This window comes from Anopheles ziemanni, chromosome 3, assembly GCF_943734765.1.
Source record: "Anopheles ziemanni chromosome 3, idAnoZiCoDA_A2_x.2, whole genome shotgun sequence".
In the NCBI taxonomy this organism is placed as follows: Eukaryota; Metazoa; Arthropoda; class Insecta; order Diptera; family Culicidae; genus Anopheles; species Anopheles ziemanni.
The window spans coordinates 67,407,599-67,432,907 of NC_080706.1; positions in this window are offsets into that span (position 1 = coordinate 67,407,599).

A 25,309-nucleotide genomic window follows, 5' to 3' on the forward strand; every position below is an offset into this window, starting at 1 on the left:
CTTTGCTAGATAGGGATGTTTGAAATTATGCAAGGATATTCTCGAAAGCTGCTTTCGATGAAATAAGGAAAAGCACGAGGTGTACATTTTGCGAACTAAAAATATCCTTACACAGGACACGTCGCAAGCAACTTGTATGAAAAAGTTGTGTACAACTTGTATCTCAAACTTTTGTGTGCAATGTTGTGTGCTTTTGCTGCGGTCTAAAAAAGTGCAAGTAGAAGTCTGAAGTTCTTCCAGCAGGATTTGAGCTTTTGAGCTACTTGTATCCTTACTAAGGAAGCTTTTATCAACAAAAAAAGTTGAACATTGTTTTTAGATATGTGGCAAATTTTTTCAGACATTTGATATGTATCGTGTAACACTACCGAACTATTTATTGTAATTTTAATTATCAATTTCGAAGGTTTTAAAAACAATGAATTGTTGCTTCCAATCATTATATTTTAGAAAACTTTTCCTTTCCTCATATTTCAGTTCTATCTTCGTTCAATCTAATACGCCACATGTTAGTCACATTGACCTACAATCCGTCGTAGTTGGTTCCAAAATTCATTGAGTGGCAAACAAGAAAACATTACGAAGAAATTAACCTGTTCAAATATACATTTCTTCTATAGCATTGCTTAGAAATAGTGCAGACAAGCATCCTAAGATTTTGGTGCAGAGTAAATTCAAAGGTTGGTCAATAAAGGAAGCTGGTAAGAAACCTTTCTCCCAATGCACAAAGGTAAAGCGAAGGCAGCATCGTACCGAAACTTTTCCGTTTCATTCATTTCTGACGTGGCAAATAAGTGAAAGGAGGTTCACAAGAGAGTGAACAGAAGAAGAAGAAGGAAAAAAACCTAGATTACTTTCAACCATCAAGGGATAGTTTTCCCTCAAACAGACCTTGACAGTTAAGCTAATGCGAGTCCGTAGGATTTTCCCTCGAACGAACGAGTGTCTTCGTGCCACTTCCACCCGATCATCTGTGACGTTTCAAGACGATGGCCGTACCCACCCTTTGGTGGTTTTTCCGCACGGTTCAGTGGTTTACCAGCGAGCAAATAAGAGTTCTTTGCCGAAAATTCTACGACTTTTGCGCTCGGAGTAGAGAAGCTTACGATTCTTCCCATCGTAGGAACGAAGGGACGAACCTACCCGCTCTGTCAATCTTCTAAAAATGTCCGTTTGTTTTTAGCTTTTTTGATGCAGTTTTTGAATGCTTCCAGTTGGGTCAACCGAGAGGGTGGAGAGATGGTAAGATTAGCCCGGAAGTTGGCCATTATTTGGCGAAAAAGGTGGCCAAGGTGTGTCGGGTACGCACACCGGAGAGATATACACCGGTGCTGTGGCCACCTCATCGCCGGATTGCGACAGTTTCGGTTCGTTGGATGTTGCGCCGCCGGGAAGTTTGCTAGAAGAAGTTTGTCTCCCGGTTCCGAGTTCGCCCACACTTTTCTGACCACTTTTTACACATCGACCATCATCGTTACGGTTCCGAGATTCACTTGCTTTCCTCATTGCTTGGATGAAAGACAAAAAAACACGAATCCCTACCCACTGTCTCACCCTCGGAGCAGGAGTAAGTGGGAAAGTTTTCTTTGATGACTCTGCAAATGATAACTCCGGATGACATTTATTAAATTTAACTTTTAATTATATGTAAATTTCCTGTTGGCGAAAAGCGGATTTACAGCAGATTTTTCCGCCGCGAGAAGCTGGCCAGCAGTCTGGCTCGGAAGTTCTCGGAAGAACCGTCCATCGCAGTGTCACTATCGGGCGCTTTTAGCTGATGATAGTCAACTGGTTTCGCATCCAGAACTTCGATTATGGTAATCTTTGGAAAATAGTTGCCCCTGAAGGGAATCGTGAGGTTCATGTCCGAGTGATGACGAAGGAATGGAGTTTCTGCTGATTACAGCATTTGTTTTCGACGATGTTAAGACAATCAACTCGATTGCCATAACCGTAAAACTGAACACAATTTTTCATTTCGTCTTTTTCTATTAAATAATTTATTAGTCTATTTCACTGGATGCTCTGACATACGTTATTATGGTAACATTCTACTGTGATAGTTGTGAATGTCAAAGCGTTAAGTTTCTTAACTAAAATTGTGTTCGAAAGAAGGCCAAGGACGAATTGAAGTTGAAGGAATCCAAATCCTGATTGTAATACGATTTCTAAGCTACACTTCTCCGTCATGGAAATTCGACAGAGTTGCACGGAACATACCTTTGTTTTACCGCAAACCTGTTCAAATACCGTGGCAGAATCCGTTAGGGAAAAGATCCACAAAATGATTATCGTGATCTTACCCGGTTTATGATTGACGAGTTGATCACGTTTTGCTCTCCTCAAATGAACGCAGATAACTGAACTGATCAACTTGTACGCAAAAAAAACAGCGAGAATAATTATTTGCTATTTCGTCTGCAATGTTCAAATTGCTTGTCATCAAACAAAAGAGATGAAATCAAAAATAAAATTTCAGCCCGTTTATATTAGCGCCACATTAAAAAATAATATTTTGGAGAAAATCGGGTCTGAGATAAGCTGATTATTATAGGCTTGGATATAAGGCATCAAAAGAAGAAGTGATCATTGTAGTTAGCATTGTTGTATTTTGAACATTCTATGAAGTTCTGTTAAATTTTTAGATGGCAAATGAGATTGTATTACTTTTCTATTTCATGCAGAGAAATTAGTCAGATTATGATTGAGGATCCTTTACGTACAAAATTTTACTGAATTTTTAGAAGTTTTACTGTATTTTCATAATTTTTATACCTTATCGTTCAGAGGTGTCGAGTCCACTGGTGTTTCAAACAAACTGAGCTTGTTGTGGTTTTCGCGCATTTTTATCGGCACATTCATATTTTAATGATTTGTTGTATTTAATGTATTGATAATATAATAAGTAAATAACATAGTATAACAAGTGGGTTTATGACCTGTGGATTAATAGAAAAGTTACGGTAGGTCGGTGTTAATACTAAACAAAGTTTGTAGTTGTTCAAATAATTTTCTGGTTCACAATTGGCAAATGCAAGTAAATCAAAATAAAGAACGTACTGGCTTCAGCTTCTTGAAGTATTGGCATGGAATTGGTAGGAAAGTCATCTAATCGTCCACGTAGACGTATCATTTTCCATCCACGAAAGCCTCCTAAAAGCTTTTAAAAGTGCTTCTAAACCATTTTTCTAGATCCTGGATGCAAAATGGAAAAAAACCGAGGAGTTCAGAAGCAGGATTTGAAAGTGCACCGATTTCGCTGCGAACAATCGATGGCAAAGGGTTAAAGGACCAAAGTCAACTCGGTTCCGTTTTGTGAGGGAGAGACAGTCATCCCCAACAGTGGGTTGAGACGCCATTCGCCATCGGAACGAACAAATAGCTCCTTGATTGTGATCCGAGCTAACGCGCGCGCGTTTCCCTAACGGCGATGATGGTGTCGCCTATTGTGTCGAGGTGTTAATGACCGTCATCAGCAACACAAATGCACTGGCCGACACGGGTGTGTCCTGCAGCCAGTCCCTCCTCCCACCCCTCACCACCACTCGCCGGGGACATCGAGCGTCCGGTGTGATTATGTAATTTCTCCGTGACCGTGCCGTGGCTCCATTTAGAAGATAATGAGCCACCTGTTGTTGTTGTTGGGGTGGTGGGGAGGTTGGAAAATTGACGCTCTGGAGGATGTCTTGTCGTCGGGCACGCGGATCCAAACGACGATCGTCAGCTCTTCTGTTCTTCGGGATCGTCTACTCGGGGAATAATGTGCTACAACGGTCGGCCATTGTAGTAATTGTCCGGGGAACCTTCCCTTCGAGGTGTGCCATCGGGCATTGGGAGTCATTTGAGAGTAATTGCCGTCGGGTTAATGGTTGACGGTATCCGTGCGTCGGTTAGAAAGTAATCCTTAAATGATCCGTAGGTTGGTTGAAATGAATTTTCGCGCTTTTTTATGTTGTTTGGTGATCGTGAACAGTTGGAAGAAGCATTTTGCCATATTTGAAGAGTATTCATCATTCGCATGCATTTTTTTTTGGATGAAACAAAGTATAAAAAAGGGAAAAACGACCCCTGTTGAATAGTTTTTCAAAGAACTATTTTCAGTTCTAGTATCAAAACAGTGAGAATAAAATGTCAAATTATAAGAAGAATTTAATTACAAATTGTTCTACCTTCTAAATTGTTTCTTTCATTTATTTGATTTAAATCAGGATTTTTCGGTAAAGTTTACTTTTTATAAATTCAGCTTGTTCAATCACTTCAACATGGATCTGATTGTATTCTTTATGACAATTTTTACACGACGAATTTTTATGAACTGTTTTGTTTTACATATTATTTAACAGTTTTCATCACACTAATGTCTCTTGTGTGTATTATGTATCTAAATAAAGTGTAAAAAAAATTTCGACTTTCTCATCTACAAACTTACTTTTCTGCTAATCGATATTTGTTTTGGCCTAGAAACATTTTTGTATCCTTAGCACTTGTATCGTTAACAGTTTATTATTAAACAATTTGTTTTCAGAAGTAAAATGAGCAACTTGTAATTGCGACTTCTTATTTCACTTGCTCTCATCCTCCCCAAGAATAAGCTATCTATTTCTGTTGCGGAAAACAATCCATCCCTCTGCGAAGCCGGTCATAAATGAGGCAGTAGAATTGCGCACTCGAGCTGAAACGTATTTTGTCGTTGGTCAAATATTCACATCAATTACGCAAATTAATCTAACCATTGAGTATTCGCGACCGTCCACCCACTGAGGGGACGGAAAAATCGAGTGAACAACCGGACAAACCGAAAGCCGGTTTAGAACATTTGTGCTTCCTTCCCGCGAGCTACGAATGAATGGCTTTTTTGTGTGTGTGTTTATGTGTTCCTAAAGTAGATTCAGATGGAGATGAGTTTTCCTTCCCCCGTTAAAAGACATTGGAACAACCGCACTTTAATTGCATTAACCGACCGAGAAACTGTTAGGCACAGATCGGGTGAAATTAGATGAACGTTTGGGCCTTGTGGGAGGAAGGAATTGGGTCGAGCAAAGAAAAAAAACGGCACCGCGGTTTAGGCAGCGAGATAGAAGAGAGAGAGAGCAACGAACGAAGAAATGAAACGTCCTACCAAGCCACAAACGAAAGCCGGAAGGCACGGCGTGGCGTTTTCTCGGAGGAAAATGAAAGAAAAACACCTGAATCAACTGAAATAAAATTCAGCCTGCACGAAACTAAACTGCCACCGGCTGAAGCAACGCGCTGAAAACTGGGCCTACCGGGCGTTTTGCGCTAGCCTTGAGTAAACAATTACTCAAACAGTGGTACACAACTTACCGGCTTCGGAGATTTTTCCTTCCCCGAAACAAAGATGGCCACTTGCCTTCGGGCGCTCCGTGGGGAAAATTGGCCTGATTTTTCCCTTCGTTTCAACTTTCTGCTCGCTGCGGTTTGGCAACGTGTGGCAGCGGGGCGAGCGTCCAGCATTTCCCTCCGGGAGGGCGGGAGAGGCCGGGCGTGTCACGTTTGTCTACAGCCTGCGGGAAATCTTTCGGAACTTAATCACATAAACTTTAGCGCGCCAGGTACCTTCGGTGCACCGCCGGAGCGATAAGTCCCGCAAAATCCCCGCAAAGATGTTGGAAAAAAGTATAAGCGAGATGACAATTGAATTGAAATGAAATGTCATTTGCTCAATTTGGGTAAAAGGAACTCCGGACCGGGTACTGGCCATTAATCGATTGGGAAAATGGTGTTGGATTAATTTTATTTCATTCACAGTAAAACGCAGTCCCTGGGGAAGGGGATATTCTTCCCCCTTAGGAATTAAGATGGAAGGACCTCCTACTAAGCGTGCACGTGGGCTGCAGCCTCTGTTTGGAATTTGGCGACCCTCCGTATACCAACGAATATCATCTCGCTGGTTTAATGAAGTTATTGAAATGGACTTTCTTTGAATAACATCCTGTAATGATCGGCACAACGGATAAATTCTGTCAGTAGAAGTTTAAGCTAGTCTGGCCCTTGGTGGGAGGTAAAGCCAACAACTTAATTGTGCATTGTTCGAAAACCATCCCTGTAAAGCGAGAAAATGACACAGATTGCGAGAGAGCGAAGGAGTCGTTTTCCTCCTCAAACTCAAACACCCCCGATCGAATGCGAGAAAATTAGAACGAAATGCTATTAATCAGTGGTTTATTTTGCACCCGCTCGCCACAACAATGCTAATTCGTAAATTATGTAAATTTAATAGGCCCTACCACAGCTAGCAGCAGCCGCCATTGCTGGGACTGTTTCGGTTTATGTGCGCCACCATCTGCCAAAGCGGTTCCCGTTACAGGGCGGGAAAACGCGACACCGGCACAAGGTCAGGCGCGAGGTGTTGGAGTAAAACACTAATTATGATAATCTAGTTCAGAACCTGCCGTTGGCGGACTCGGTTCTGATTGGTGGACAGTTAATCGAACTACTATAATTTATCGATCGATTTAAAAGGTCGATTTTTTCAAACTAATGATATACAAGAACTTAACTTCAGGAGATAAATGAAAATATGACCAAAGAACTCCAATATCCAAATTATATTATTCAAGATAAACTACTTCCTGGCTATAGCAAAAATATAGCCACCCAATGGTTGTGGAAGGGTTTTAACATTAATTAAAAAGAATGGGATACTCTCATCCACTTAAGAATCTTAATGAAACCACCTCCATGAACTCAATCCATTTCTGGGTGTTTGTTTTGCAATCACCCAAAATTTAAGCTAGTACGCAAATTAAGCTATAACTTTCATCGCTTTCCTAGAGTAAAACGTTTCTTGGAGGAACTCTATCCACTCATCCATATTTATGATATTGCCTGTCAAACACATCCCTCCAGGAAAACCCATCACTGTAATTGTTGAAATGAAAATAAATGGCCGGCTCTCTTTGGGAGATACGGGGAGCTCCGACATTCGGCCTTCATTAGAAATCCGGAGCTCGTGCGTAAAGAGGCACCCGCTGGTTTCGGTTGTCGTAGATCACGCCTTTTAGAAGAGGTTTCCAACACTTGCTTTCGGTTGGAGGAAATTAAAAAAAAGGGTCTGGGACCCTAAAAGAGGACACAACAAACAAGCTGAACAAGGGTGCAAACGGACCACTTTGGCGCCTTGTACTTTTACCTCCTGGATGGATGGATGTACGTCCCTCGTGCAAAGATTGAGGTAACATTAGTGCTATTAATGGCACACGAGTCTAAAAACACCCCTGGAACTCGGTGGGAGCTCGAAAGGAAAGGGAAGGAAAAAATGCAGGAGGCTGCACTGAAAAATGAATCCCGACGTGGCGAGCCATCTGTCATCTATGCCAAGGGGGAACGTACATACACGTGCAATTCACAGTGGCTGCAATCGCGACATTGGCCTACTAGCTTTCCCGAGTTCCCTCCGAGTGGCGTCGGATATCTCACTCCATCACCCTCGTTTGCTTGCGCCGGGTTTGAGTTAATCTAAAATTATACGTTGATCTTCAGCGTTTTCTTCGGGACGGGGCCATGTGTGCATTTTCCCTTTTGTCTATCCTCGGCTCCTGGCGCCAGCGCGTCAAACGCAACATCGGGACCGATAAAAAGGACCAGCAACAAATAAGTGACAATGTTCGACCGAGGGGACAAAGCCAAGGTCCTAATGCAGTCATAATGCCTCGGCTTCCGAGTTACACGGTTTGAGTGATGTTTTCGAAAATGAGATGATGATTTAATTGCGCGCCGTCTAAAAGACTCCCCGGGTGTCGCCAGTTTAATCATCGAGGGTGAATGATGCGCTTTCTTGGTTGTCACTTTGCGTAAGCGTCCAAATGACAAATCGTTTCCTCAGCCAGATCGGTTGCCGGTGCATCGGGTGCTGGTTGGTGCTATTAATATACCCCCGGAGATGCGATGGGATGAACGTACCGAATTGGATAAAATGCATATCGATGAGTAATCGTGCTTGCGTTCACTCCACGGACGGGTTCGAGGAGGATGTGTTTTCACTTTTTTTTGTGTTAATTGTTTGTGGAATGCGAGCCGTGTTCAAACAAACTTCCGCAGTGACGAAGTGTTGACGGTACGATTGCCGACTTTCTTGTTCGTTGTATGACTCACCAGTTAAGGCAATAAAAAAAGATGTATTGAAAAAAAGATTGTATTTGGCCGCCAAACGTATACGTTTTTACTTCAAACATACTTATTTCAGAGTTATTTTGACTTAAGGCTGGCGTTTGAACGTAACTGTGCTGACTATCTGATTATCTTGGTGCTCAACCAAGGCTCCACTGAAAGTTTTATGTTTTTATGCGTGTTGAAGAGATTTCAACTATATTTTAGCTTCAGTTTAAAGTTTGCTTTTTATGAATATTTCCTTTAATTTTCTTCAAGTTTTGTTTATTATTTGTTGTTTTGACTACAGATTGTCGCATTAACTCATTGTATTATTACATACAAATTACTGGAAGGAGATCAGTCCGTTTATGAAATTTTATATGTTTTTCCTCATTCTTTTATTACAGTTCCTAAGTGCTGTTTTTGAACGCACTTCGGTTGGTTATCTTTTGCTTAACGAATGCTTTCCAAGATGTGTTATTATACGCTCAACAATAGTTTGAGCTACAGGTTGCTTTTTTTTGTTTAGATTATTACGTTGATATTTTGCTTTGTAATTTGAAATGAGTTCCTATTCTTTTGGGTACAATCTACCGCATCCACTGATTTTGTTACGTTGTGAAAAAAGTGGCAAAAACTGTAAAATTGGTTGATTAATGTTTCCAAATTTTAAAGATAAGTAAAATTGTAAGTGTTAGACATAAGTTACAGGAACATAAGTTACAGTACTTATTGGTATACTATGGATTCCAACTATAATTATTTTATGTATAGGATGACGCACATTAGTAACATTCTGACAGGTTGGCCTATAGTTTGAAAGAGAAGAGCCTTATTTTCACACATGCTAATTGGGTTCAATGTATGGTAAAAATATAAACCAACTAAAAATATTTTTAGGAATTATAATTATTGTGTGTTTAATGCCAAATGACGAGATACTTGATGATTCACTAGTTCCACCAAATGCGGCATAAAAACGGTTCGCAAAATAATAACTGTTTGCATTGCATTTTGCAAACCGACTGCAATCTATTAATCAACAATCGATTGCCTCGCCTGTAATGGATGTGTTAATGATTTTTTAATTCCCAGCTCGGGCAATAACCACCACTTATTTATTTATTGCCATTGTGCATTTCAAGCCCGGGGTCAATTTAAACCCAACCCCCCTCCCCCTGGATTCCCCACGCATAGCCATATTTACCGGTCAATCACATTATTTACGTTCAATTTACATCCATCCTATGCCAGCGGAGAGAGAGAAAAAGGCTCCGAAGTGTCTGCGGCGCTTGGTCAATACTTGCATAATTATTGCTCTGTAAAACGCCGTTGCGAGCCGAGGCAAACCAATTGACAGATGATGGCTTGAAGGCAGGAAGATGATGGTGTTAATTGAAAATTACTTGCAGCACAAAAGTACGACCGATGGCGATCAATCACCATTACTCGGTGAGGGGGCGTGTGGGGAGGGGGTGTTTCTTGGTTGAGGGTGTGAAATAAATTTTCTCTTAACCGAACGTTGAGTGCATCAAAATGCACAGTTTACCGAGCGCAAGGAAAACGTAATAAAAAAAGAGATAGTGATGAAGAGATGAACGGCCTGCGAATGGCACGTGCATGATGATTATTCTTTATTTACAATAAATTTATGGAATGTCCGTGATGGGTTGTTGGGTGAACGGGGTCCGCTGAAGACTTTCCATTCGGTTTCGGCCCTCATCAAAGTTCTCGTTCCGTCCAAGCATTCGCTTAACTGCTTCGGTGTGTTTGTCATTTGCATTTTCTGTGCGGTTTTCGTGCACTGTTTAAACGTGCCCCGGCACGAACGAACCACATCGCCGGCGTTGTCATCGTAGTCGGCGTCGGACAAACACTGCGTAAACGTTTGCGCAAAAGTGGATGGTTTCCTAGCGACGAAGTGACGAATCCGTGACGTTTGCGGCGACGCTGCTGATGTGATGTATTTGATGGCATCAAACGGTTCCGAAGAAGTGTGAAGCGTTCACATTACGAAATTGCACCTTGCGGTGACAGCGGATTGAATTGCATTAATGCGCACCGAATGCACGAAGAGATGGTGAATCCATTGGAATTGTGATTTAAATCATGCATGCAATATCCATTAAAATGCAAAGACGCATTATTGAATCATATTTTTATTAAGTTGTTGTATTAAGTTGTCTCTGCCTTAAGGAAGATTGGCAGTTTTAAATATTGTTTCAATTTAATTTGAAAAAACTGAATTCGCTAAACAACATTACAACCAAAAGCGTAAAATTTTTCTAAGTTTCTAAAGACTCATCGTTGAATCATATTTTTATTAAGTTGTCTCTGCCATGAAGAAGATTGTTGGTTTTAAATATTGTTATAGTTTTATTTGAAAACAATAAATTCGTTAAACAACATTGCTAACCATAAATTTTAAAATTACAAGTTCATTAATAGAGTAACGATAAACGGGGATTATTATATTCGAGAAACCATAATAGCATATTTTTGCATTTTACTAATTTTTCATCTTTTCTAGTTCCCCAAAAATAAAATATGTAAAATTAAAATGCTATTGAAAATGTTTAAAATTAAAATGCTGTTGACTTTAATGCCCAAAAATGTTTACTTATTTTACTTCATTCGTAAGATATCATCAATTTTTACATCATTGAAAAGGGTCACTACAAAGAGACTCACTTTGATGACGATGTCAATTTTCTCAATCTACAAATCCTTTAAAATAGCGTCCCACTGTACCGACTAGAACGTCCGGACTTACTTCACTCCGCCGAGACGGAGAAGTGCATCTGCATCTGCACGTAACGCGACGGGACAAGACGATGCAACCCGTGTTTTGCTGATTTGCATATCCATCCACTCGATGCGTCCGGTCCGGGCGCGTTCCCAGCGCGTCAGCAAAAGATTCCGATTCGCTCGACCGAACCGACTCCTTTCCCCGGGTTCGGGTTTTTGGGGGACCTGCCTGTACCTTGGCCAGTGGTTTGCCCGCCTTGCTGTGCAAGTCAAATATTTACGTGGTTCAATATTTATGAAGACATTAATTTCGAGTCCCCCGCACTGCAAAGAGAGATGGCACACAACACCCTACCTCGAATGACGTTCGTGTGTTCGTGCAGGGGTTTACGAAGGAAACCGCACGCTTGCAGTGGTCCAGTGGGGTTTTGCCTTGCGTTGGAGGCGATGAAAGATGAGATCCTTTTACCAAGGAGCTGCGGTTTCCGAGATCGGAGCGAAACAGACACAAGGGTGCTTCCTTTAAAAGTGGAACGGATTTTCTTTTGTGAGAGAATAAAAACCGGATAAATATTGACCACGGACAAATGTTTGTGTCATGACGCAATTTAATGAAAGAGTTATCTCCGGTTCGAGTCGCTCTGGCGTCAACAACGACACCGAGGGCGGGGGAAAATGCAGAAACCGTCGTGTAAATGATCCTTCACCGCAACCTTTGGTCATCGCTTACCTACCGGGGTTCTTCACCGGGTCCGCACTCGGTTTCCTGCCACGTTCAACGGAATGGTCCTCTTTTTGAATAATGACCCTCGATTTAGTGATAATTGAAAAGCACAAACGGTTCAACCAGGGGGGTTGATTTAAGGTTCGGGAAGCCCCGAGGAAGGGTTGCCAGGGTCAGTTTGAGAGTTGATGAGGAAAATTACACACCCTCCAAAACCACGTACCGGAAAGGGAGGAATGGTTCGTCGGGTAGTGAGAGAAAAAAAGAACATCTCTACTGTTGGCGTACTTTCACCCCCGCCACAGGATGCAGCGCATTTTTATGAAATAATCCGATTACGTTGACTGTCGTTTCGATTTCCTTTTCCCATTTGAACATCGTGGCACCGTCGCAACAGATCCCGGACAGGACAATCGATGGCTTGGTTCGGGCGAGAGACTCTCGCACTCCCCCCCGGAGACGATTCTCATTTTACGGGCGTGCATTTCAATTCAATTAAGATGTACAAACATTTTCAAAAATCCAATGAATTTGAACTGTCGGAGAAAAAAGGGAGAAACTTAAAAAAGGACCATCCAACACATCACCCGTTAGATGTGGCAATGGATTTAAATGGGAAAACAAAATAAATTCAAAACAGGTTTTTCCGGTCACATTTCAGGGTTCATAATCCGTTCGCTTTGTAGTTCCCGGAGGGAGAAATAACTCCTAAATCCTACTGTACAAGTGACGTCATGCCCGTGGATGCCCCCGTTTTTACCCTTCGGATGCGTCATTCAATCATAATCTGATGTGTGTGTGTTTTTGGTTGCTTTAAATCCATTCCTGCTTTTTACCTTAGCTCATTCTAGGGTTGAGTCATTTTAATCGTTTGCTTGACACGAGCCAGGAGAGAGAATGGCCAGTTGTTGTTTATGTTTGTTTCTGCGGATTTTACTCCGAAACGTAGCGAAGGAAATTGATAGCAATGTCGAGATTATCCTCGGCGTACATGCATGATCTCATCAAGAACTCTGTTCTTCTACGGGTTTTTAATTTGATTGAAATGTTAAGAAGGTGCGACATTTTGTGATGGTGGGTTTGGTATCTTTTAATTGCCACTTGAAAGCAAACAATGTATTACAATATTATATAATTTAATATAAACAAAATTTAAACGTGTTAATCTTGGTGTTCTCATATTTTTTATTCATTCCTTTTCAAGAAACGCATATGGGTGGAAGAAAAATTTCCAATATAAACGCCAAACAATTTCCATTCCAACACACGTCTCAACAAATGTATCGGCAAATATAATAAAATCCTACTTATCTTCAAAGTCAACCATCATGTCAGTTTTCAACGAGTTGAATCTATGACCAGCACCGAGGATTCGCATACTGTCAGGACCTGCATTCGACCCCCCAAAACAGAATCTCTTTCAACTCTTTCCCTTTGGTGCGTCCAAACCAAATGGGAAAGGAGATTGTTTTCTCAAGGCGAGCGAACGGCGTGCGGAACCTTCGGGCAACATCAAAGGCCAACCACAATCCGACAACGTGGAGATTGAAAACAAAATCCCGAAAGGCAGCGTGCTTTTGTTGTGTTGAACAGAATCATCGTGTTGGATTTGCAAACTTTGAGGGTAAATGGGATGGATCTACATTGTGATGGATTGTAAATGTTTGGTTTTGGAAAATTGATAAACAAACACAGCTTTTAACAAGGTAAAAAACTGTAACAAAGGAAAACAATTAAATAAATCCAAAATTTACATTATACTGGGAAAAGAAAAAAATAAGTCCAACATTAACTATAAACTGGGTGAAATTTTCTTCTCAAAATAATTCGTTTTTTCAACAACGGAAACGAAGAACGAGAAGTAAAAGTATCTTTTTAATCAAATCGTCTTTTACACAGACTTCAACAATAAGTAGCCACTTAATAAAAGATTCTGCAATGTCTATGAATTGGTCAAATAACTAATGACACAAAATACATTTTTTTCTTTTTCCACAGAAACAAATGACTAGTTTAGGCATTGCTGTATCTTTCTGCTATATGACTTCTTGCCATTGTATTTCTTCATAATGATTATTATGATGGCAATGATGATGATGCGGACCGAACGAATGAATACAAACTGTGCCCAGCAAAATACACGAAGAACAAGACCAAATGTGTGTGGAAATGTTTTTGGTGACTGGTACTTTTATTTTATTTTACAACAACAAGTCCTTCCTAACCGTTAACATGCTTGCCATGGAGCGAAAGTGGCCGAAGAAAATGAAGTCGTTTATGTCGCACGAAAGGATCCGAGATGCTTTGAGGGAGTTTTCGGGGAATAGTGCACTCCAAATGTTCTCAGTGTACTTCCATTTGCTGAGGTTTCACACAACCAAGCTCGTGATATCTTTAGAATGGTACTAGAATGGGAAGTACGACTAAAGGAATGATTGAAAAAACAAAACAAGGAATCGCTAAATGTACTGAAATGAAGTATTGTAGCTTTGCTTTTTTATAATCGCATTCAAACTTACACAAATTACATTCTCAAAGCGCAGGGAACAGTTCGGAAAACTTCACAGAAAATTAAATACAATATTTTCACTTCAGCAAAATGTTTCACAATCCTTCGGTGCGTTGCAACTTGAACCGTGAAGTGTGATAAGCAATTTAATGTCGCTTGTAATCATATTCGACGCTTGAAGTTAAGTTTTCTCTTGCATTTGACTTCTACCGTGTTGCTGCAATGGTACCGGAAGAGATGTTTACCATTTCTTATTTTTTCAAATTCTAGGTAAATAGTACTTTTCCTTCCGTAAATGTAACGAGATTTTCCGCATAATTAATCTAAATGCTTTAGGTGCTGTTTCAAGTGGAATTATGGACGAGTATCGTTTTCTCCACCTGGAATTCGAATTTAGTTTGCACGATTTGATAGTAATGATGATCATCTAATTAATTACTTTTATTCAAACCAAAAGTGTTGCAATGGTATAATTTCCAAATATTTTAGTTGTTCTTTAGTTTATTTTCTTCTCTTTTTTATCTCTCATTTTATCTACCAAAGTGTATTTTCTCCTCTTTTTCATATCTTTCATTTTATCTACGTTTTCCCGATGCTGATGTTTATTGATTTAATGATCGTCGTGCTATGAAATTTTTCGTGACGTTGGTCATGATGGAAAACTAGAGTTTTACCATTCGAACTCTTTATGTGGCCGATTCAACTGTATGTGCCAGATTCGCGTGAAGAAGAAATTTATTTGAAGGGCGCAGGGTCCTGCCTTACTCCGAAGGTCACACAGTTCAACGACACAGTTTATTGCCGCGCTTAGAGTGAAACCGATCAAGATTTTAGGCGTGCTTCGAAGAGAAGGCGTCCTTGGAAACACACACGCGGCCACCTCATGACGATAAAAATCTGTCCTTAAGCGGCTCAGCACGTGCATCGCAGGGCCTATGTTTCGACCCGATAAGCTGGCGGATCCGATCCTTATCGAATCGACGACCCGCGGAATGAACCATGAAAACGTTCGGCGTGAACGATTTAGTTTCTTTCACTTTCCTCGTTTACGATAATCCGTTTCGGTGTTTATATGCTAGTCGAAATGCACGATTTTTCGGAACGTTCCTTGCAAGCTGGTAATATGACTTCCTTCCCACGGGCCCCTTTTTTCGGAATCGGCGTGACGCGTGGCGCATTTCAAAAATCCTTCCGCTTCTGACAATGCCAATGTAAAAAGCGTCCGTTTTGAATTGATTGATTCCAGCCAATTTTTTGTTTTTCAGGTCAGACAAATGCTTGATAGTTGATGAATCGAAGATTTCAGTTGTTCAATTGAATAAATCAAACGGACAGGAAAAAAATTATGCAATTCGAACGAAATAATTTTTTGGTAGCCAAAAAATATGGAAAATAAAAGGTTAAAAAGAAAGTTTCCCCAAACTGCGCTAAACAATTCGGTAGGATAATAGAGTTTAATTTAAATATTATAACAAAAAGTTTGATGGCGCTGGCTGACCATCAACGTGCATGGTAATTCATTTTCGATTTAACTCAATTGCCTCAAGGGCACGTAGAAGAAAATCGTCGACGGACGAATCACGATCCATCAAGCGGCTCGTGCATCCTTTTGATTATCACCCCTACATTTCCACCCGCATTCCTAGGGTGCATTCTTTCTGCAGGAGCAAAAACCGGTCATAATTAGGATTCAAGGCCCCTTTCGGAAATTTGAACACATTTTCGGTAAATAATTTGCCCTTTTTCGTTACGTTCCGAATGTCGTACGTTCGTCGGGAGATAGTGGGAGACAAAACAGGGGAAAAAGGCACAATGGATACTGTTTATCACAAAAAAATGGACTCCCTAGGAAAGCCAAAAAGGAACATGAAAATAGAAAATTACGGACTCGGGAATGCGATCAAACAATTTTCCAACCATCGCCGTCGCTATCCAGGGCTCGGCGAACTTTCCCTTAGAATTATTATAATCAGGGGTGGGTTGGCCTCACCCATCCACCCTCGCTCGGTCGGCTTGTTCTTGGGTCGTGCTACGGAAGGACATCCACCATGCACGCCACGAGCCAATGACAATAAAAATTATCCATTGTCGAGTGGCTGTTGTCTCCGGTTCGATTCACTCGCGCGCGGGACGTATGGAAACGACGCCGACGGAAGTCGAATGGCCAACGTGTGCCGACTTCCGTAGCTAATTCCCGTCCAGCCTTTGGGAAGGCATTGTTAGTTGCCGGCATCATCATTTTTCATTTGCGTAATGTTTCCACCGCTCGATACGTTGATGCCTTTTTTTTATTTGTTTCATGCCCCTTTTAATGCATTCGAAATGCATTGATCAATGCTCCATGCATCTTTTTGGATATTTATTGGCGATAGTTAGAGGATTTAGTGTAGTGTTTATGTGACTGGATGATGAAGTAACTTCTCAATTTTCATTATCACCATCATTTTTAGCGAGACACATAGTAGTTAATTTCGGTTGACAGCTCCTTTGAGTAAATAAATAAAGAGAGTAATTTAAATAATTCTATTTGAATACTGTAATTTAATGGTTAAGCGTAGTTAAAAAAATTAAAGCAACAAATGAAAGCAAATGAAATAATCAAAAATTAATCTTTAGACGTCAAACAATAAATATTCTCCACGCTTATAAAAAACGGTAAAAATTTCAGAATTTCAGTCATAGATTCAATAACCAAAAAGTATCGAAAACTTATAAATATCAGTCTGCCTTCTATAGTTTAAAGTTTTTTTAATTGTTTGTGATGTCTAAACTCAAGGTAAGCTGAGTCTTCCACGTCGATGTGTGTACGTTCGTCTGGGAAATTTTTATCAAATTTGTTTTCAGTATTAAATGAATCTGTTATTTGATCGATTAATTGATTGTGAGGATTCTTCGCAAAAATTTAAATAGTTGTGCTACAGCAAATGCTAAAATAGTTAAATCCAATTGACTTGTAGAGAATAAAGTAAACTCTGGAGTAACAAAATTTTGAACATTGGATCCCTAGCCGGTTTCGGTTCGTTTTTGAATAATAAGCGATGAAAAGTGTCAGTATGTATACGAAATGTTTCACTGGAATATTTCACTATTCATTCCTGGAACTCACTTGTGCCGGTCGCACGCGATTGCGCGATGAACACGTGTACGCGACGATGGAAACTCGCCGGATTTTCTTAAAAACTAGAAAAGATGGATTAATCCGACGTTGAACAAAGTTGTTGGTATTAAAAAGCCCTTTTATTTGAGGGGTCATATGTTAAAATTGGTTTGGATTCAAATAAATTATTAACAAATTGACTATTTCAGCCATTGGCACTTTGTGTCGCGATTGCGCGATGAACACGTGTACGCGACGAAAGAAACTCACCGCATTTTCCCAAAAAACTAGAAAAGATGGTATATTTAAACTTCCAACAAAGTTGTTTATCCCAACAAGACCTTTTATTTAAGGGGTCTATCATGAAAATCGGTAGAAAAAATCAAACGTTATTAACAAATTGGCAAATGCTTGCCTAAATTGGTAACCGAGGTGTATATACCTTGTTTCTGGTGAGTTCTGTCTCTTTTCAACGCAATCGTGGAAACGCGTGCCGCGTGTTCGTGGGACTCCGTTGCTGTTCGCAACGGAGTTCAGTCAGTTCGTGTCAAGCCGCGTCGCTGTTCGGTTGTGGTGCAGGATATAGTGCGTGCGTGCGTGCAAAAGGTGTGCCGGTGTCAATGTTTTGTGTGCGCGGGCTCGCGTTCGTGTGCGTCGATGTGTGCACGTCCGTCCCGTGGCAGAAGAAGATGATGGAGCACTCCTAGTAGTGCCAAAAAACCTCGGTAAATTTCAATTTAGTGAGTTCTAGAAGGCAGTGATGTTTTATGGTATTCAGTGGCTAAATGTGTCTTTAGTTAAAACAAACCTGGTATAAAAGTGTCCATGAAAAAACAGGAAAACAAAAAGAAGTCATAAGGTTCTCAGGTCTAATCAGACAAGTATTTATGAAAAAGGCCATAGTGACGGGCTAGGAAGTGCTAAAGTTCGCGATGTGGCCGTGGTTGGAAAGTTATTGAGCCTTTTTGAAGAGGGTCAAATTTTAATAAAACCCCGAAAAGGGCACGCGAACAAAAAAAAAACAACAGGGCAACAGAAGCAAAGGGAAACGCGCGTGGGGCCAAATCAAATACACTTCCGCAAGATTTAAGGAAGAAAAACCCCGGCCCGGAACCACCGTCCCGGGGATAAACGACGAGGACGTGGATGAAGTACCAGAGGGAAATTCAATGAGCTGGTGGTGGTGGGGATGTTTTTGGGGATGTGGGGAGGTGGATGGAGATACCTTATTTTCCACGCAATATCAACGATGAAAGGAAGCTGCTGAAGGTTCCTTCTGGCTCCTGTTGCTACCGACACAAGGCAGCTTCTTCAGAGTCGATGGTCCTTCAGCTCGCCGCGAACAACGGTCTTCTTCGAGTCGGTTTCGGTGAAACGGTTGGCATATCTTGTGTGTGTGTGGATGTTTGTGTGGTTGGGTGTGGAGACGTGATAAGTACCGGTGTGAAAATTGCGATCCGACCCAACCTGCGTGGCACACCGGAAGGAAATGGAACGTTACGAAAAACCCCAACACCTCAAACGCGAAGCAAACCCCCCGCGGTGCGCCATTCGAAAGGCGGCGTGTAGATCTGCGGTGTGGATGCGAATGTCTACCGGAAGTTCCCGTGGAACGTGTTAGGGTCTCGCGATGACAAACGAAAACATTCGGCTCCAGTGGAGTTTGGATGTTGTGCTGCCAGGAGAGACGACGTGCTGTGCGAACACGCGGTTCGCCACAATAAACACGATGCGGATGAAAGTACGGCTCGGAACTCGCTCCATCCTTGCTACCTGGGCAGAGACCTGATAGAAGCCTTGAAGAAGAAAAAAGAAAAATCCCAAAACTGAAGTCAAGGAATGTCCATCAAGCGATAAACAAATGTGGCAACCGTTTAGGAAAGGTCTGGTCCCTTAACCAACCAACCCTCCTCGCGGAAGACCGAACCAGCTCCAGACGATAATGACAATTTGCGATTATCTTCTCATCGGGCCTCACTGTGTTTCGTGCCTCACCGTGGAAAGGGTAAACCCGGCTTAACTCCAGTCGGAAGCCCAATTTGCCAGCGGTCCACCTGTGTTACTGAGGCTCATTCAAACAAGAAGGAGAAAAAAAGCTCCCCAACCGTTTGGATTAATGCTCCAACTCCATGCGAACTCGCGGGGTCCTCGCAATCCCGGAAATTAAGTCTGCGGATTTGCAGATGTTCTCCGCAACTTACGCGAAAGGGGGAGAGCGTGGTGAGAGGTTTCAATCCGCGGGGAAAACTATCATCTCCCGAAGGTGGGAAAAGCGGGAAACAGGCAAATAAATAAACACCAAAAAACCCAGAGCGAATCGGGCACGCATGGTCGGGTCGGGTCGGCAAACGGCTTCTGGCTGACTGGAGACTGGCGTTCCGGTGTTGTCCGGCTGGCCGTCTGTTATAACCTGGCGCGTCGCCGGGTACAACTCCACGCGATGAATAATTAATCGACGGTCATTCATTATAAACGAAGCGCATATACACGTTCGCGTTTTCGTGCTGGACGCTGCGAACTCCGTGTCGCGATGTCCAACCGTGTGGATGAGGACTTAATTAAAAAGAAGGCAAAACAAAAATGGACAACAGGAAAAAAAAATGGCTCCAACCAGACATTTCATGCCCTTCGGAGGGTTGTGCGGATTTGCGGACTTTTGTGTGTGTGTGTGTGTTTTTTTTTCGGGCAATCACGTCTGGACGTTGCCAAAGTGTAGTTTATGTCGTGATGATAATTTGGGGTGAAATTAAACATAACCTTCAATTTCGGACCAGTTTGATTGATAGATTGAGGCCGCACGATCGATGATGGACATTAAAAAGTGGAGCTTTCAAAGGAGGGGCGCTATAATTGAACGACTATACCGGACAATCGTTTGGAGAAATTGTGCCAAAACGGTATAAAGCCAAAAGTGGCACATCACTTCAGCTCGATTTGTCATCAATTGTGTCGGATTTAGTGGTGTTGTAGATACGTAAGAAAAAAATAATTGAAATTATTGAAAAGAAAGACTTCAAAGAAAGACAGTTTAAAAAGTAATTGAATAACAATCAAACTACTATTAAACATTGTGAAGACTACAAAAGGTGTTTATTTAAGTGCATATTGCATTACCCTTGATTCCAACACTTACCGTAGCATGATGTACAATTTTTCAAACTCCGTTATCAACCACATGAGGCAAAAAATCTTTTGTAAAAAGTTCAAGTGCAGTTTGAAGTCAAAGTGAAAATTGATTTCTAAAAAAAATTTGATAGAGAGTTTTTCATCAAACTTCGTTCATTTCCATATTCCATGTTCCTCTGCAGCTTCATCGTAGTGTGCTGCGAGCGCTTTCCGTGTGCCAAAACATCGAAATCAATAGCCAAAAGCGGAGAGAGGTGCAAAAAAAGAAAAGATAAATCGTTTGTGTATTCGCCAAAAGAAAGTGTTGCGAAAAGTGCCAAGTGAACGAAAATCGTAGGGAGAAAAAAAAGGAAGAAGCTAAAAGAAATAATTATAATAATAGTTATAATAGTTCCAGGCCACACGCCGGATGGCTGGCAATATCTTCGTAGTGATTGTGGGTAAAACGAAGAAAGGAAAATAAAGTAAAAGAGTGTGCAAAACCAAACGGGTAAGCGCGGGAGTGGTTTGGTGAAGATGGCAGTGATTGCCCATCGGGCCGGCTTTCTATCGGTCGAGCTGTTTCATCCTTCCGCCGATAAAGTTGTTCGCGTCCGCGTGAGGCTAGATTGAGCTGGTGTAATGTAGCGTGCTCGCTTGCCCCGTTTTGATGATTGGTGTTAGCTAGCAACAGTGAATCCATCTAGCAATTCACAACTAACAGGATGCTGCTTTACTAAAGCGTTTCCTGCTCCTTTGGTGTGGCGCGTGATTGAAGAAGTACAAGCCCAAGAAGCTCTTCCCGCTGGAAGCGAGTGAAATAAGCTATAAAAAGAAAAACATCGTCTTCCCAGTGTGCAGACAGGTCCAGGGAAATCCATCGCATCCTTATCACCCCGAACGAGCGCCCCGGGTCAGCTTCTCAACGTCGGCCCAGTAGTGTGGGCGCATCATCCGTTAGCATCATGGTGGATATAAGCTCAATTATCGAGGGAACTGTCAAGTTTCGGGATGGAAAGAAGGTTAGTAGCAAACAGATGCCGCCGCTCGCAAAACCGGGAAGCGGACCCTGGATTTCACTAATTACCGACAACAATCGTACCGACCGCTCTGAGGGAAAACAAGGGCTGGGCACACGTGAAATGTAACCAAACTACGACTCCATCCCCAACTGCGCTGCCAAATGTCTACGGTCTCGGTCTATCTTCAATCTCTCCGTGTCCGTGTTCGACTAGTTCACGTCCTTATCACCGGAATCATTTGGATGTGGTTAATCTTGCAAGCGATTCACCGGTTCCGTGCGTCCTTTCGCTCGTAGTCCGTATGAGTATGAGATTTACATTTACGGATGCAGTACTGCACGGGAGGATAACACGCCACGGTTGGAGGGAATGATAAAACCGTTACGTTGGGTTTTTCCATTCGTCGGCGAGGAACTCGAAACTATGGGGTGAAATTCGTTGTTCAACGGACGTGTTGATGCTGATAAGGGATGCATAATGTGAGCACAGGAAAGATGAGGGTTAGTGTATGGAAGCGATCGATTTCCAAAATGGTTGCTTTAAGATACATAAGGAACATTTATCAAAACTAGTATTTTTAGTATCGGTTTTTATTGTAATGTTTTTCAAGAGGCCTTTTGTTGGGCTAGAAATTGACAAACTGACTTAAGACTTTGAGCAAAAAATTGTTATATAGAATTATTTTGGACTTAGACATACTTAAAAATGAAGATAAATTCCTAATAGAGTTCAGTTTTCAAGTTAGACATAATTAGAGGATGTTTCTAAAAGAAGAGACATATTAAAAAATGAAAATAAATTCCTATTAGAGTTCACTTTTCAAGTTAAACATAATTTGAGGATGTTTCCGAAAGAAGAGAATAATTGTTGCCCACGTTTCACGTTCTTTTGTTTCAATCTGGTTTCGTGGAAATTGTAAAGTCTTTAAACAAGTCCAACGTATAATTGGACAACGTATAACTAAATAAACTTTAGGCAAACTTCCTTTAACTTACCCAGAAAAATCGTCTTGTCGTAGGTGTACTCCATCAAGGGGAGCTTCTACAGCGGTGAAATCATTTCCAAATGGCAAAGGGCACGGGGGAAAATTGGGGAAAAATCATCTCGTGGTAAAAATGGAAGAAAATAAACGTTAACAAACACAGAAGTACGAAAAAAAAGGCCGATGAAAACCGCAAACCGTGGCACAAGCAACTCGTTTAGAAGTGAAAGACACAGGCAAGAAAACCGTCCGTGAAGAGCATCTTTTGGAAGTTCTGCGGGGATTGGGGCATGTAAGAAGCAACATGTCTATTGGTTGGTTGGACGCTGTTTGGAAAGGTTTCTCCGGTCTGTTGATTTGCGCGAACGAAGAAGAAGTTACAATGGCGATGATGTGATGGTGGTGGTGAATAAAATCAAGAAAGAGAGCAAATAAAACCGAAGGAAAATCCTCGCCACCGAAAAACGGCGTAATGACCTTCGGGATGATTTGCGAAAAAAAATGAACGAGCCAAGCCTAGAAGAAACTTGAAATTATGGCAGCTGAAGGCGGTGAGAAGTGGGTCCGAAAAACGCTACCCCACCGCTATAAGGCCACCGATGATCATTTCGAAACCGTCCGAATGGTGTGTTTCGCCGATGGGTGGAAGTAATTTCGTTAGTCCATACAGCTTCGACCATCAACTTTCTCACGGACGCACGTAACGCGAATTGCAAACTTCCTGCCCACGGGCTTCGTTCGCGTTCGTATCTCTTTCCCGGAGTTTTGCGCCTCTACGTGACCGACTTCAATGACTGGCGGAAAGTTTTGTTGCCGAAAGTTGGTACATTACCATCTCTGCTCGCTCGGCCAACTTTGAAAGTGCGTCCTCACAACCACACTCATACAGAGAGAGATCTCGTGGCAAACAAGGTGTTGTACCGATGCGCCAAAGTTCCTCTTCTGGGCAGGTTTCGTTGGAAGTCGTGACTATTTTCCTTTTGGCTCAACTTGCAACCATGGTAAAAGATGGGTTTTACGGTGGATTTGAGGATGCGTTTCATTTGCTTCCTCCACTGCTGAAGTCTCTAGAACTCCGGACGGGTCCGAAAGAGTAGAGTAGCAAGAAAGTAGAACCGCCGGAGGTCGCCGAACGCAAAGTTGCATCATGTTTCCCCTTAGAGGCGCAAAACCTTACGACCGAAACGGTGATGCTCTCCATTTCATCGGACAAGGCGACCGATCTTAATCGGATTAGACATTTTGCATTTATGCATTCAGCAATATTATACTCACCGTACTGTGCTGGCGGTGGATTGGGCTTGCATTCAGAACCACCTCCCCAGTGGGCTCTGCATATGCTGCAATTGCTTACTCCAATCCCAGTGTCCGGAAGAGCGTACGCAAAGGATCGTATAAACCTTCCGGAGACGGAAACGCTGGAGAGAACCGTCGTGACTGTCGCTCCGGAAGTTCTTCAGACGCTTGGGAAAGTTTCCCCCCCCCCAAGTGATAACGAAGGACCGGGACCTTTGGGCGGAAAGTCACTGGAAGTTGTGATATGAATTTTTCATCCCACCTCGGATTGATTACGGTGCGAGTGGAGATGCCTGGATCGACGACTCTCTAGGAAACCCCGATCGGGTCGGGAGGGATGATGACGAAACGTAAGAAAATTAATTTTCAATAATTAAAACCATCTTTCCCAGCGAGAGTCTCCACCTCATGCACTCGGTGCTGGGTTTTGCAAATGGATAAATTTGTTTCCTCAACCCGAGAGGCTTCGCTTTGGTAACCTCTCAGTACGTTCCAGCCCTTAGTGAGTCCACAACGACGATGCAACGACGAAGCAACGACGGTAACGAGGGCACAAGATTTAGGAGAAGGATTACGTGTGTAATCTCGAAACAATTTTATGGAATGTTGCATTCATCAATCTTTCCGAACGACGCCCCGGCCAAGCTCCGGTCCGGTTTTGTGGGGTTGGGATTATGAAATTGAACCAGGATGAAAATGATCGAGCTTCTAGCACGATGCATTTTGGGGAGGGCAGGCACCCGGCACCGACCAAGATTGGGTAGTTTGTTTTTGCAAGATTTTGTACGATTGCTAACAAGATTTTGCTCGTCGAGGTATGGGAGGTGTTAGGCAAGCACCTTCCAGTTATAGATTGAAATTATGACATCAAAGGATTTCGATTCGATAAGCGTTTCGAGGCATAAGCTGCAAGATTAAAATTGGGATTCATCGAATTACACAACTTTAGGTTGGAATATTTTTGAATTGGATTTATTTAACACTTCTTTAGGACTTCCATTTACAATTATATTCCGATTCCGTCCACGGTTTGGAACCACAAGACCTTACGGTCGTGGTCGCGCGAGAGTCACTGTCAAGATCAAAGAGCGAAATTTCGTTTGATGTGCATTTCACGTCGCAAAAGCTCAACACTTTATCGCTTGGGCTGCGCGTGCGGTGAAGGAAAAGCAACCTAAAACCGATTGCCGCAGAGGCATATCTGCACTATCTTGACACTTAATCGATAACCGCGAACCATTTTACACCCCCCGCTCTTATTGGTTCTGCCACCGGTTCGGTCATCAAAAGCCCATTCAGGTTCCGGGCGCAGATTGACGTAGATTGTCGGCTTCATTATGCCTTTCGCGGGAAAGGCACGATATTAAGCTGACGAGCGCGTTCCGAGCGAGTCAATGTCGTTCCGCGGGGTCTCTCGGCATCGGGTTTACATAATCTTTCCCTTCGTGCGATGTTCGATCACCCGATGGTGGAAGGTGGAAGCTGCATCGGTTGCTAATTTCCGATAAAATCACCGTAATATCATACCTTTGGCAAGGCCCTTGCGTCATCGTCGCGTAACTTGTGATTCTCTAAAAGGCCTCGTTAAGCAGCTGCACGCAATGAGGGTTACAAAATCGGACACCTTAAGAATGGAATGGTAACCGACATGGCGGAGAGTAGATAAGCCCCTCAGGTAAAGTAAACTTTTTGCGGATTATAACTCCTGTCCGGA